This window comes from Diabrotica virgifera, chromosome 6, assembly GCF_917563875.1.
Source record: "Diabrotica virgifera virgifera chromosome 6, PGI_DIABVI_V3a".
Lineage (NCBI taxonomy): Eukaryota > Metazoa > Arthropoda > Insecta > Coleoptera > Chrysomelidae > Diabrotica > Diabrotica virgifera.
In genome coordinates this window covers 115,458,584-115,472,621 of record NC_065448.1, presented here as the reverse complement: position 1 = coordinate 115,472,621, position 14,038 = coordinate 115,458,584, and positions in this window count along the sequence as shown.

Below are 14,038 nucleotides of genomic sequence, written 5' to 3'. Positions count from 1 at the left end.
GACCGGTTATAACCGCCAGGTTAAACCGTAAGTTAAAAAAACCGGTATAACCAAAAACCGGTTTTTTGTTCAACAAGCGCCATCCCTAGATTTTAGGATTTAAAAAGCTGGTACTTTTACATTATTATTATATTATCGGTTTATAAGGTTCTTCGTCTTCCGATACCCGTTCGCCATTCCTCTCTGTCCGTACATTGATCTACTTGCAGACCTCTTTCATCCATGGCTTTGTTTATTCCTGCCTGCCAACTTTTCCTCGGTCTACCTCATCTTCTTCTATCTTGCAGTTTCCATTTTTGCCCTTGTTTTGGGATTCTGTCTTCATGCATTCTTTATACGTGACCAAACCATCGTAGTTGTATTTCGTTGGTTTCGTCATTTATTGTATGTGTGACCTTCATTATTTCTCGTATCCGTTCATTGGTGACATGTTCTCTTCTTGATCTTCCTGCAGCCCTTCTCCAGAAATCCATTTCGGTGACCTCTAACATTCGTTTTGATTTTTCCTTCATATGCCATACTTCGCAGCTGTATGTTATAATGCTTTTCACTACGGCGTTATAGATCTTTTTGTTGTTTTGGTTGTTTACCTGCTTGTCCCAGAGTACTGAGTTTAGGAGCCTAATTGCTTTCCTGCCCTGAGTGTTTCGTTCTTTAACGGCTCCGTCTAGTGTTCCATCATTCGTGATTTTCATATTCATACCCAGGTATTTATATTCTTTACATTTACTGATTGTTTCTCCTCCTTCTATAGTCGAGGAAATGAAGCATTTTGACTCGCAATTTTTTCGTCCAGCATGGATTTACTTGAAATTTTCACAGAAAGTAGGGCGTAGGGAATAGGCCAAGGATCATTTTCTATATCATGCCGCTGTACGCTAAAAGCTTGGGGTGGTTGCCACCCCATCTCGGGGACGGGAAATTTTTATTGCATTTTAACCATGTAAATCGATGTAAAAAGTAATTCTAAGAAAGAAATGTTTTTTACATTTTCTTCGTAAAACTAATATTTTTCGAGTTATTCGCGCTTGAAAGTAACAGTTTTTCGACGAAAAAATCGACTTTTTTAGAGGGTTTTTTGAGAATACCTCGAAAAATATGCATTTTATCAAAAAATACTGTAGATATGAAAAATTTATCTTTTAGTAACACAAATTACCCCTGTAGTTATCACATTGTTTTCGATGTGTACTTTTACATAAATGTTAAAAAAACTTTTACCTTGATTAATTACGGTCAAAGTTAGGCACTTTTTTTTATTTAATTCACAGCTAGTTTCTTTATAACAATTAAGAAACCTAACTAGCGCTATTTTAAAGTTCAAGGTATGTATATAGTTTATGTGTGAAAGTTTGAGTAAACTTGAACAGAGTTGTTAATATATATTTAAAAATGACGTCCTAACGAAATCGACTCGTGGTCTGTGGAGCGGAATTATTAAAATCCGTGCACTCAAAAAATGAAATTAACTTTTCAAAGATATGTTGCGCTTAATATCTCCGGAGTTTGTTGATGGACTTTGATCATTATTTTTTTGATTTATATATACCTGTAGTTTTGTAGAGTATGTTATGTACACATATACCCACCTAACAATACAAAATGTTATGTATATGTTACAGTTCAAGTTGACGAGCAGTAAAAGTTGATTTTAAAAATTTAAATCAACTTTTACTAGTTGGAGTTGACTCTTCCTGGATCGATTCAGTAAATGTTGATTAAAAGTGCATTTTTGATGAGTGTGCGTTTCTTTGTTTTGACCGTTTCAACTACTTATTAGTATAGCCTGTAACGTCGCCCCCGTTAGGTAAATTATTTTGATTCGATATTTTGCACAAACTTACTCAAAAAAATACATCCGTATAACAATCCTTATAACAAATACACAGGGTGTCACGCGGTACCGCAGTCGAAAAATTGTTTAACCAATTTTTGTTAACCAAATTCACAAAAATAATTTTTATCTACTCTATCTCATATTATGTAAAGCAGCGGTTCTCAATCTGTGGTACATGTACCACTGGTGGTACATATCATTATTTGCCGTCCTGCCAAAGACAAACCATTTTATTTCCAATAATGACACGAGCCGTCTCACCGTGCCTCGGAGAGCACGTTAAGCCGTCGGTCCCCCTGGGCTAGTGTACATCGACACTAGTTACTTGAAACAGGGTTAAAGATGTAATTGGCGCCGGAACTCTCCGAAAGGCAAAAATGCCATACGATATTATATATTATGAAAGTCAGAAACTAAAAAAATCAAAAATTAAAGCTACCTCTATAAGATCCTGAAGAAATTTTTGTCATTATTTCATTAATAAGATATTATTTTTAATTATCAACAATGAGCGCTAAGCGGGTATTGAGGCGGCCGTCAATGTGAGTGCGAGTGAGATTCCCCATTGGACGGGCGGAATGGTGCATCTCTTTATCTCTCACCATTGACGGCCGCCTAATACGCACTTAGCGCTCATTGTTAATAATTAAAGATAAAGCTTAGTAATAAAATACAGTCCTCTCTCTCTCTATAACGATATGCAAGGGACCGGGAATTTTCATCGTTATAAGGAGAGATCGTTATATAGAGAGAAAGAGAAAAAAATCGTTATTGTAATAGTAATCGTACTGTACTAAATAACTTGTGTTAATTTTCTCTATTGCCCGAGATATCGATAACTTTTCTTTAACCGAGAGTACTCTATGCTTTTTCGAAAACATCTTGACTGTTCACAGGCCGAGATACAACCGAAATTGAAACTTAGAAGTCGTCAATAGTCAATAGAGGACAACATCTGTGTAAAAACAGTTAAGGCACACCGCCCGAACGATAAAAGCGTGTACTCAACTTTCTGCATATCGGATTGAAATTTGAACCACCAAATTTTTGCTAAATTAGAGCCAAAAAATGAATCACTCACTAATCACTTTTTATCAAGTTACACCTACGCAAGAGCTTTTTCAGTTATTCCCTGTGTTTCAATTAACTGTTATCTTTAATTGGTAAAATTCTCACGGTTTAGTTATCTTAGTTATTGCCAAACGCAAATGGTTATCAGTTGTTTCTTGAAAAGTGAGGTCATCGAATATTGAAAAGTTATCGTTATAAAGAGAGAACGATATCGGTATAGAGAAAGAATTAATACATTGTCCTTATGACGAACCAAACAATGTTTAGTATTTTGATCGTTATAGAGGAATTATCGTTATATAGGGAATCGCTATAAAGAGAGACTACTGTAGTGACAAAAATTTTCTGCGTTATAAGAGAGACTACTGTAGTGACAAAAATTTCTGCTGGATCTTGTAGAGGAGGCTATAAACTCTGATTTGGTCACTTTCTGACTTTCATAATAATGGATTTTAACCGAGTTATTAAGCCTTGAAAATGGCTATTTTCGCATTTTTCAAATTTTAAATCGCGTATAACTCGACAACAATCAATTTTAGAGAAAAATCACAAAATACCTTTTTTTGCTCAGACTAACCCAAATGATCTAAAAAAAAATTGTTCGAAGTGAAAAAATTATTTTTGTGAATTTATCTAAAAAAATTGTTTAAACAATTTATCGATCAAGGTATAGGTGCGTTGAATTCAGTATTATGGCAAAAAAATATAAGACCGGAAACGAAAAAACGAATATATAATACCATATTAAAACCAGTAATCGTCTATGGCTCAGAAGTGTGGCAGTTATCACAAAAACTTAAAGGTAACCTATTGGCAGTTGAAATGGATTTTTGGAGGAGAGCAGCGGGAAAGTCTAGATTAGAACATGTGAAAAATGAGGACATCAGGAGACAAATGAAAGTACAAAGATCAATTATAGAAGACATCGAAAAACAACAACTAATATGGTACGGACATGTTAGACGTATGGGGGAAGAAAGACTACCCAAAAAGATATTAGAATGGGTACCACCAGAGAAAAGAAAACGAGGACGACCACCAACAACATGGATCCAAGGAATCTCAAAAGCAATGTCAGCAAGAAATCTATCTGAAGAAGACTGGCAGAATAGACAGGCTTGGCGAACGGGAACCCAAAGGCGTATTACGCTGTGAACGGGATTTATATATATATATATCGATCAAGGTACTGCCTGGCACCCAGTAGATTTGTTATAAGGACCTCTTTTTGAGTAAGTTTGTGCAAAAAATTCGAATCGCAGTAATTTACCTATCGGGGGCGACGATACAGCCTAGACTAATTTGAACATATTCAGTAACACTTAATTTCTAGAATCGGCTGTTTGTGTGAATCAGAATCAACTTTTACTAAATGGCATTGGGAAGAGTATACTTTTCCTAGTTGGAGTCTACTTTTACTAGTAAATGTTGAATATAAATCTTTATTTTATATTTATAATCAACTTTTACTGAAACCAGCCGTTAGAGTCGACTCCAACTAGTTGGAGTCAACTCCAACTGGATAATCAACTTGAACTGTAACATATACATATACAAGTATATGTATACATATATAATTTCATAAAAATCGTTCAAGCGGTATCGGAGGATTATGGCAACTAACATTACGACAGGAGAATTTTATAGATGTAAATAAATAGATAACTATTAAAAAATAGGGGTTGGTGGTAGAAAGGTGAAAATTAAGGGTTGTATATATTTTTAATGGTACATAATATAAAATGAAGGTAGACAATTTTCTCCAAAACAATAAAAAAGTGGCAGGGGGCAACCCCCCTTATAACGTATGGGTGTAAATAATAGATTACCACCTATTTTCAGTCCTACAGAATATACGTGTAAAATTTCATAAAAATCGGTCAAGCCGTTTCGGAGGAATATGATAACTAACACTGTTACAGGAGAATTTTATGTACATAGAAGTAACTGTGAATTAAATAAGTAATAAAAGTGGCTAACTTTGCTCGTAATTAACCTAGGCAAAAAGTTTTTTTTTGAAAATTCGTGTAAAAATATCAGCTTTTCAAATCCCAACGCAGATTTAGTCAATATGTTAATATGGTTATTAAAATTGTTTAGAAGCCAAAAATGATTCTACTTTCGTAAAATGTTTTCAGAATGCTAAAAATGACTTCTTATTGATTTTTTAAATAAGTTAAAAATATAAGTATTCTTCTTTCCTGTGGTTTCCACAGAATTGCTGTATTATTATAATTTTCTGAACAATAACATTGCAAAAAAAGCTCTTTGTGATAAACAAATCGAATAAAATTTAAACTAATTGACAAATCGTCTTCAAATTTATTGTGCATTATGGACTGTTTGACTCAACATTTCATGCAATATCAAAGTCTTAATTTCATTTTTATAACAATTTTTTTATAAGTTGACAATTTCCTGCGAGGAAATATACTCCAAACACCAGATATAGACGAAGATAACGTAATACAGGAAATAAACATTAGAACAATTGAAATTACGAAAGAAGAAATACAAAACACACTGAATCAACTAAAAAAATGGCAAAGCCGCTGAAAGCGACAACCTACCGATAAATTTAATAAAGGCGGGCGCAAACAAATTAGTAGAAATGTTACACAAACTCAAGATATGGGCCGACCAGGAGCTCCCACAGAAATGGAACGAGGGTGTAACCATTAAGACACCAAAAAAGGGCGATTTAAATAAATGCGAGAATTGGCGAGCAATAACACTGCTAAGTGCCACATTCAAAATAATGTCAAATATCATATTGAATTGACTGAAGCCAGAAATAGACAAGAAACTAAGACTAAGAAGCAACCAAGAAGGCTTTCGCGCAAAACGCTCCACTATCGACCACATTTGTACTCTATCAGCACCTCTGTATCTTGTACCTGTACCGCTCTATCTCCTGTACTCTATAATTATCTTGGAACAAGCTAGTGAATGGCAAAAAAATATAAACATAATGTTTACTTTGACTTTGACTTTGAAAAGGCATTCGATAGTATAAGCAGAGAACATTCGATAGTATAAACATGTATTAGATTGAAATTGCATGACTAGTTGGAGGATTTGTAGTTCCCAGATGACATTTTTCCCCTAACCGAACATAGCAGCCATAAGCAAAAGAAGCTTGCAAAATACTCCAGGGTAATTGGCCTGAAGATAAAGACAAAAAAAAAACAAAACTTAAAAAACAGCAACCAAGAAACTAAAATTAAAATACAAGGAAGACAAATACAGGAGGTAGATAACTTTACATATTATCTGGGATCAACCATGGAAAAAAAGGCGCTAGTAGATCAGATGTAGAAAAAAGGATAGTAAAGGCACAATATGCACTCATTATATATTCATAATGCATTAAGGAATATCTTGAACACACGCGATATATCAGAATTAACCAAAATCAAAATATTTACAGGAAGAGACAGGAAGAAACAACTAGCAAAAAATTAAAATCTTTATAAATAAATCGTTGAGGAAAATCCTAAAAACATACTGGCCAGATAAAATAAAAAACATAGATCTACGGAGAAGAACAAAACAAGAGAAAATAACAGTCACGATTAAAAATAGGAAATGGAAATGAATTACACGGACTCTGAGGAAGGATCGAAATAATATAATCAAACAAGCACTCGAATACCAACCAGACGAAAGAAGAAGAAGAGGAAGACCTGATAATAGCTGGAGAAGAACTGTAATAAGAGATCATGAAAGAATTGGCCTGAGATGGAGAGAAGTCAAACAGAGAGCGAGAAACAGAGAGCAATGGAAAATACTTGTATAGCAAATTTCGAAAGAATAAAACAGATAAGGATGCGCTGGGAAGGGATTACAGGAAGAGAGAGAGAGAGAGAGAGAGAGAGAAAGAGAGAGAGAGAGAGAAACAGTACCGATTATTATCAAAATAAAATTTAATAATATACCTAACCTAACTTATCGAAAGGCTCATCAAACAATTATTAACTTTAAAAAATAAAAATTTGTCAAGGGTATATAGTGGTATTGTTAAGTATATTACAATATAACTTATTCCATCGAAATCTTCCGAAATCCATAATCTTCTTCCATCGAAATAAAATAGAAAATCTAAAAGTTTAGAAAATACATCATTCATAACTACACCCAAGAAATAAGTTTTTCTAACCTGATTTAAGAGTATAAAAAAACGAAAACAAACAATTTACAGCAAATCCTTATCGTATATCCGAGCAAAACCACCTAATTGGCAAAAGTTATAAATAGAATTTGTCTGGCTTCTACAACTAAATTTGCACTTAAACACGACCAAGGTTAAATATTTTACTTGATATTATAAGTACGTTGTTGCCAGTATAACGGATGCCAAAGCGAGCGCTAACTGTATGAAATTATTCTTGTTAATATACACGCTGTATATTGATCGGAAGTCACGAAGAGTCAAAACTATACAGAAGCCACGAGGGACGCAAATGCAATATATATATATATATATATATATATATATATATATATATATATATATATATATATATATATATATATATATACAGGGTGGTGAATCGGAAAACGGGCCATAGGATACTCAATGTAAAATTCTAAACTGTTGAATTTCTGCTTCCCTAATTATGTTACATCAAAAATCATCAGAAGTTATTTGTAGAGGATTGAAATCTGTATTAGAAACAGAAGTTACAATTGTTCTACGATTTAAACACATTCCAAAATTTTGAAAAATATAATGTATTTACCGCAGTAGGTATGTGTGGGCATGTTAGGCCACACGTTACTATTTAACTGACAGTGAGCACATTATTGACTGAAGAAGATATCTTTATTATTAATACTTCTCCTTAACTAAAGGTATCTTATCAACTTTATTGTGTTTTAAACAGTAAGTGATAAAATAAATAAAAAAATTGACAGTTCAAATTGTTAATATAATAAATTTATTGTCAACAAATGCAACCTTATACACATTATGGTATTGCGTGTGGCCTAACTTTGGCGTATTACTCTGAAAAATGTATTATATTTTTACAAAATTTTGAATAATTATTGTTCGTAGAACAATATTAACAGTTGTTTTCAATACAGATTTTAATTCTCTACAAATAGTTTCTTATGACTTTTAATGTAAAATAATTAGGGAAGCAGGAATTCAACAGTTTAGAATTTTACATTGAGTTTCCTATGGCCCGCTTTCCAATTCACCACCCGGTATATATATATATATATATATATATACATCCTACTATCAATTTGGCATCGATACATTATGCATTTACCATCGATTTGGCATCGTCTTGCAAAGTGGCATCTGTATATCGATGCCACTTTACACTACCTTAATAACTTTATTCCTGTACTTACTACCAGAAGTCTAATCAGCTCGGTAGTTAGAGATTTGATTCCTTGATGTTACTTTAATATATCAGCTTTCCTTGTTTACCTCTTACTAAGTTATATAAGTTTATTCCATAAAATGTTTGAGTCCAAAATGATCGTACAGTGAAAATATTATATACATTTAGTTCAGTGTTTTACCGTTTTGTCGCTGCCGTTATATACATGAAAACGTATATCCCACTTTCATTATCAATCATTTTGGCATCAGAAATTTGGCATCACTGTTGGATACAATATTATTCACAACGAAAAATAGACAATTTGAGAATGTATATATTATTTTCATAAAGAAATCAGTCTGGCATCATGTTTTATTGTTTTCACCCAATTTTGAAAAAATGTGAAAACTTTGTATTATCCACGTCCGTCTGTCCGTCTGTCTGTAACCACAACTCCTCCGTCAATATACCAGCTAGAATGACAAATGAGGTATCAAATGAAAGCTGATAATCCAAGGATGGTACTAAAGGTGAGATATTTGACCTTGGCGGTCTGTCCGTCGGTCTTTACGACCGCGAATATAACTCCTCCATCATTATACCAGGTAGAATGACAAATGAGGTGTCAAATGAAAGCATATAATCCAAGGATGGTACTAACGGTGAGATATTTGACCTAGGCTGTCTTTCCGTCGGTCCCTCCGACCGCAAATATAACTCCTCCGTCATTATACCAGGTAGAATGACAAATGAGGTGTCAAAAGAAAGCTTATAATACAAGGATGGTACTAAAGGTGAGATATTTGACTTAGGCGGTCTGTGACTCGGTCCCTCCGACCGCGAATATAACTTATCCGTCATTATACCAGGTAGAATGACAAATGAGGTGTCAAATGAAAGCTGATAATCCTAGGATGGTACTAAAGGTGAGATATTTGACCTAGGCTGTCTTTCCGTCGGTCCCTCCGACCGCGAATATAACTCCTCCGTCATTATACCAGGTAGAATAACAAATGAGGTGTCAAAAGAAAGCTTATAATACAAGGATGGTACTAAAGGTGAGATATTTAACTTAGGCGATCTGTGCGCCGGTCCCTCTGACCGCCAATATAACTCATCCATCATTATACCAGGTAGAATGACAAATGAGGTGTCAAATGAAAGCTTATATTCCAAGGATGGTAATAAAGGTGAGATATTTGACCTAGGCTGTCTTTCCGACGGTCCGTACGACCGGGAATATAACTCCTCCGTCATTATACCATGTAGAATGAGAAATGAGGTGTCAAATGAAGGCTGATATTCCAAGGATGGTACTAAAGGAGAGATATTTGACCTACATGGTCTGTCCGTCGGTCCGTCCGACCGCTAGTATAACTCCTCAATCATTATACCAGGTAGAATGATAAATGAGGTGTCAAATGAAAGCTTATAATCCAAGGATGGTACTAAAGGTGAGATATTTGGCCTAGGCAATCTTTCTGTCGGTCCGTACGACCGCGAATATAACTTCTCCGTCATTATACCAGGTAGAATGACAAATGAGGTGTCAAATGAAAGCTTATATTCCAAGGATGGTACTAAAGGTGAGATATTTGACCCAGGCTGTCTTTCCGTCGGTCCGTACGACCGCGCATATAACCCCTCCGTCGTAATACCAGGTAGAATGACAAATGAGGTGTCAAATGAAAGCTGATAATCCAATGATAGTACTACAGGTGAGCGATTTGACCTAGGCTGTCTTTCCGCCGGTCCGTACGACCGCGACTATAACTTCTGCGTCTTTATACCAAGTAGAATGACAAATGAGGTGTCAAATGAAAGCTGATAATCCAATGATGGTACTACAGGTGAGCTATTTGACCTAAGCTGTCTTTCCGCCGGTCCGTACGACCGCGACTATAACTTCTCCGTCTTTATACCAAGTAGAATGATAAATAAGGTGTCAAATGAAAGCTTATAATCCAAGGATGGTACTAAAAGTGAGATATTTGGCCTAGACAATCTTTCTGTCGGTCCGTACGACCGCGAATATAACTTCTCCGTCATTATACCAGGTAGAACGACAAATAAGGTGTCAAATGTAAGCTGGTAATACAAGGATGGTACTAAAGGTGAGATATTTGACCTAGGCGGTCTGTCGGTGGGTCCGTCCGACCGCGAATGTAACTCCTCTGTCATTATACCAGCTATAATAATAAATGAGGTGTCAAATGAAAGCTTATAATCCAAGGATGGTACTAAAGGTGAGATATTTGAGCTGGGTACTCTTTCTGTCGGTCCGTACGACCGCCAATATAACTCCTCCGCCATTATACCGGGTAGAATGACAAATGAGGTGTCAAATAAAAGCTTGTGGGTGAAAACCTAGGATTTACGAAGTCCAATTTAAAAACAGGGCATATCAGAGATATGCCTTAGACATCATAGAAGACAATGACACAGAAAAATCAAACAAGCAATATGTCAAAAGGGCCTTAGTTATGTATCTTCGGTCCTGTTGGTCCAATCGCGATGTATAGCACCTCAAATGATAGAATTTAACAAACAGAATACAATGAGAGAAAAATCAAATACAACCTCATGTCAAAAGGGCCTTAGTCGCGTATCTTCGGTCCTATAAGACCAATCGTGACGTACGGCATCTCAAATAATAGGACTTGACAAATAAAATACAATGACACAGAAAAATCAAATACAGCAACAAGTCAAAAGGGCCCTAGTTATGTATATCTAGTCCTATTGGTCCAATTGTGACGTACACCAGCTCAAATGGTAGGGTTTAATGAACAGAATACAATGACACAGAAAAATCAAATACAGCAATATGTCAAAAGGGCCTTATTTACGTATCTTCGCTCCTATTGGTCCAATCGTGGCGTACAGCACCTAAAATAACTGGATTTGACTAATATAATATAATGACATGAAAATCAATTACAGCATCATGTCAAAAGGGCCTTAGTCTTGTATCTACGGTTCTATTGGTTCAATCGTGACGTACAGCGTCTGAAATGATGGGATTTAACTGGCAGAATAAGATGGTGTAGACAAATGAAAATGACGGCATGTAATAACACTTTAAAATTGTAGAAATAAAATGGATTAACACACATGGTATGACATATTAGGTGAGAGTATTTAACAAATAGAATACGATTACATACGTCCAGTTTTTGACAAGCGACTTCTCTACATATGATAAACGCGAAAGGGCCCCAACGTTCACTGCTCGACATAGGCCTCCCGTTCACTGCATATACCCACTGCTTTCTGACGCTGTGACTTGAGAGGATAGGATTTAACGAATAGAACGACAAAGAAGACTAAACAAGGCAGCTCACGGGAAAAACACAACTGTCCGTTTTATACTCTACAGGGAAGCATCAAATATTCAACGTAAGAATATATTAGAGTATAACGGTATGATAAATCTTTTTCTTCTTTTTTTCATTTAGTGCATTCCGTACGTTTTTTAAACATAATCAGGAGAAGTTGTTGAATTTCTGAAGTCTATAAAAGAATTTCTTAACAAACCTTTTTTTAATTGTGTTATGGATTATTTTTAAGAATGTGTTTAAAAGGCAGTTCGCAGGCTTATTGTTCAATGGTCTTATCACTTTCAAGCGCCTGTCTTTTTTGTAGGACTATTAATTGTTACTTGTGATTTCAACCATTCTAGCGGGGCAATGCCTTTTCTATAACTGAAATGAATATTGTTATCCATTTAATTTTTTTCCTCAATTAATTGAATGCCTCCTACTGGTGTTTGGTCTAAGCTTACCGCTTTTCCCCATTTAAGCTAAACTGCTCGTCAAAAGTTAGGGATATAGAAAATTATGCTCATTTTCATAGCTAATTTTTTCGAGAACAGATTAACGGATTCCACTATTTTTTTTTAATATTTTAGATTTTTCTTTAGTATTTACACAGTTGTGCAAAGGTTTACACAAACTTCTTTTTTGTACTTATACCGAGTGGTAGGTATAAGTACAGAAAAGAAGTTTGAGTAAACCTCTTGATAGGTATTAGTTACGTATCTTCACTCCCATTGGTCCCAACGTGTCGTACGGCGGCTCAAATCATTGGAATCAGCCAACAGAATACAATGACTAGGGAGCGGATTTATATGCGATCAATTTTGATGAAATATTCGCATATATATGCGGTAAAAAATTACGAAATATGCGCAAGATATGCACAAAAATTCAAAAAATGCGCATTTCGGGAAACCACAAATTTTCTGTCTTATTTAGTAATCTTATTTATTATTTTTCAAATAAAATCATTTTTTATATATGCAATTTATTCACAGTTTTTACAAAAACTGCTACCAATAGTTACCTATTTAAAATAAAACAACAATATCACTATAAATATATCTTCGATTATAATTCACTACAATGTGTTTTTCCAAATTCTTTACGAGGAAACATATTCTTTGATCAGACAAAATATTTTTATAACTTGAAAAACTCCTTTCAACATCGATAATTGGTGCGTATTTAAAATAACTTGTTAATTTCCGTTAGAAAATCGTAAAACTTTGGCTAAAGGTGTAAATTCTCTTAACAATAGAGGATTTAAAAAATCACCAGAATTATAGGTAGGTACCTACCCTAATAGCACAAGGACGTCAAATGGACGTCCTTCACGGAATTTAGGGACGTCCATTGGACGTCCGTTTTCGTCCGAGGAACGTCCTTTATACGTCCTATTTTGGTCCAAATGTCGCGCTACCGAACGTCCATTGGACGTCCATCTAATGTCCGAGGGGACATATATTGGATCTTAATCGGACGTCCTAGGGGACGTAAATTGGACCCTAATCGGACGTAAATTGGACCTTAATCGGACGTAAATTGAACCTTAATCGGACGTAAATTGGACCTTAATCGGACGTAAATTGAACCTTAATCGGACGTAAATTGGACTTTAATCGGACGTAAATTGGACCTTAATCGGACGTAAATGGGACCTTAATTGGACGTAAATTGGACCTTAATCGGAGTAAATTGGATCTTAATCGGACGTCTTAGGGGACGTGAATTGGACCTTAACAGGACGTCCAATTTTGGTCCAAATTCCACGTTGCCAAACGCCCAATGGAGGTCCACCTAACGTCCGAAGGGACGTTCGGTGGACGTCAATTGGGCCTTCATAGGACGTCCCAGTTTGGTCCAATGTATTGCTGCCGATCATCCATCTAACGTCCTGGGAGGACGTTCGGTGGACGTCTAGAGACGATATTTATACCTGTGGAGAATGTATTGTGGGAAATAAAAAATATATTTTTTAAGGAACTTATATTACATCTTATATTAATTTACAATTATTGGATATTAGATTATTTACATTAAATTATAATTACATTTCTCCAAGAAATTAACGCACCACCTTAAAAATGGGCCATTTTTGATGTCTCGAATTTCCTAAAGCCATTGTCCCATCTAAGTGATTTTTTTAATAATATTATAGCCTAGGCTATATGGGCTACCTCCATAAGCTTGTCATGCACGGGGAGCTATACTGTAATAATATTATATCACATCGCTGAGGGAACTCTACATTACATATACTTTTCGAATCAAAACTTTTATTCTCTTAATATTATTACTTAAAAAATATATACTACATTCGTCTCGCTAAACTCGAAAAATAACTTATAAACCATAAAAATCTCCAAAAATATAAATGACATAAATGAGAATTGGCACAATTATTATTATGGTTTTAAGTTGATTTTTCGGATTTAACTACAATATTATGCAAAAAATTATGTTATATCGCA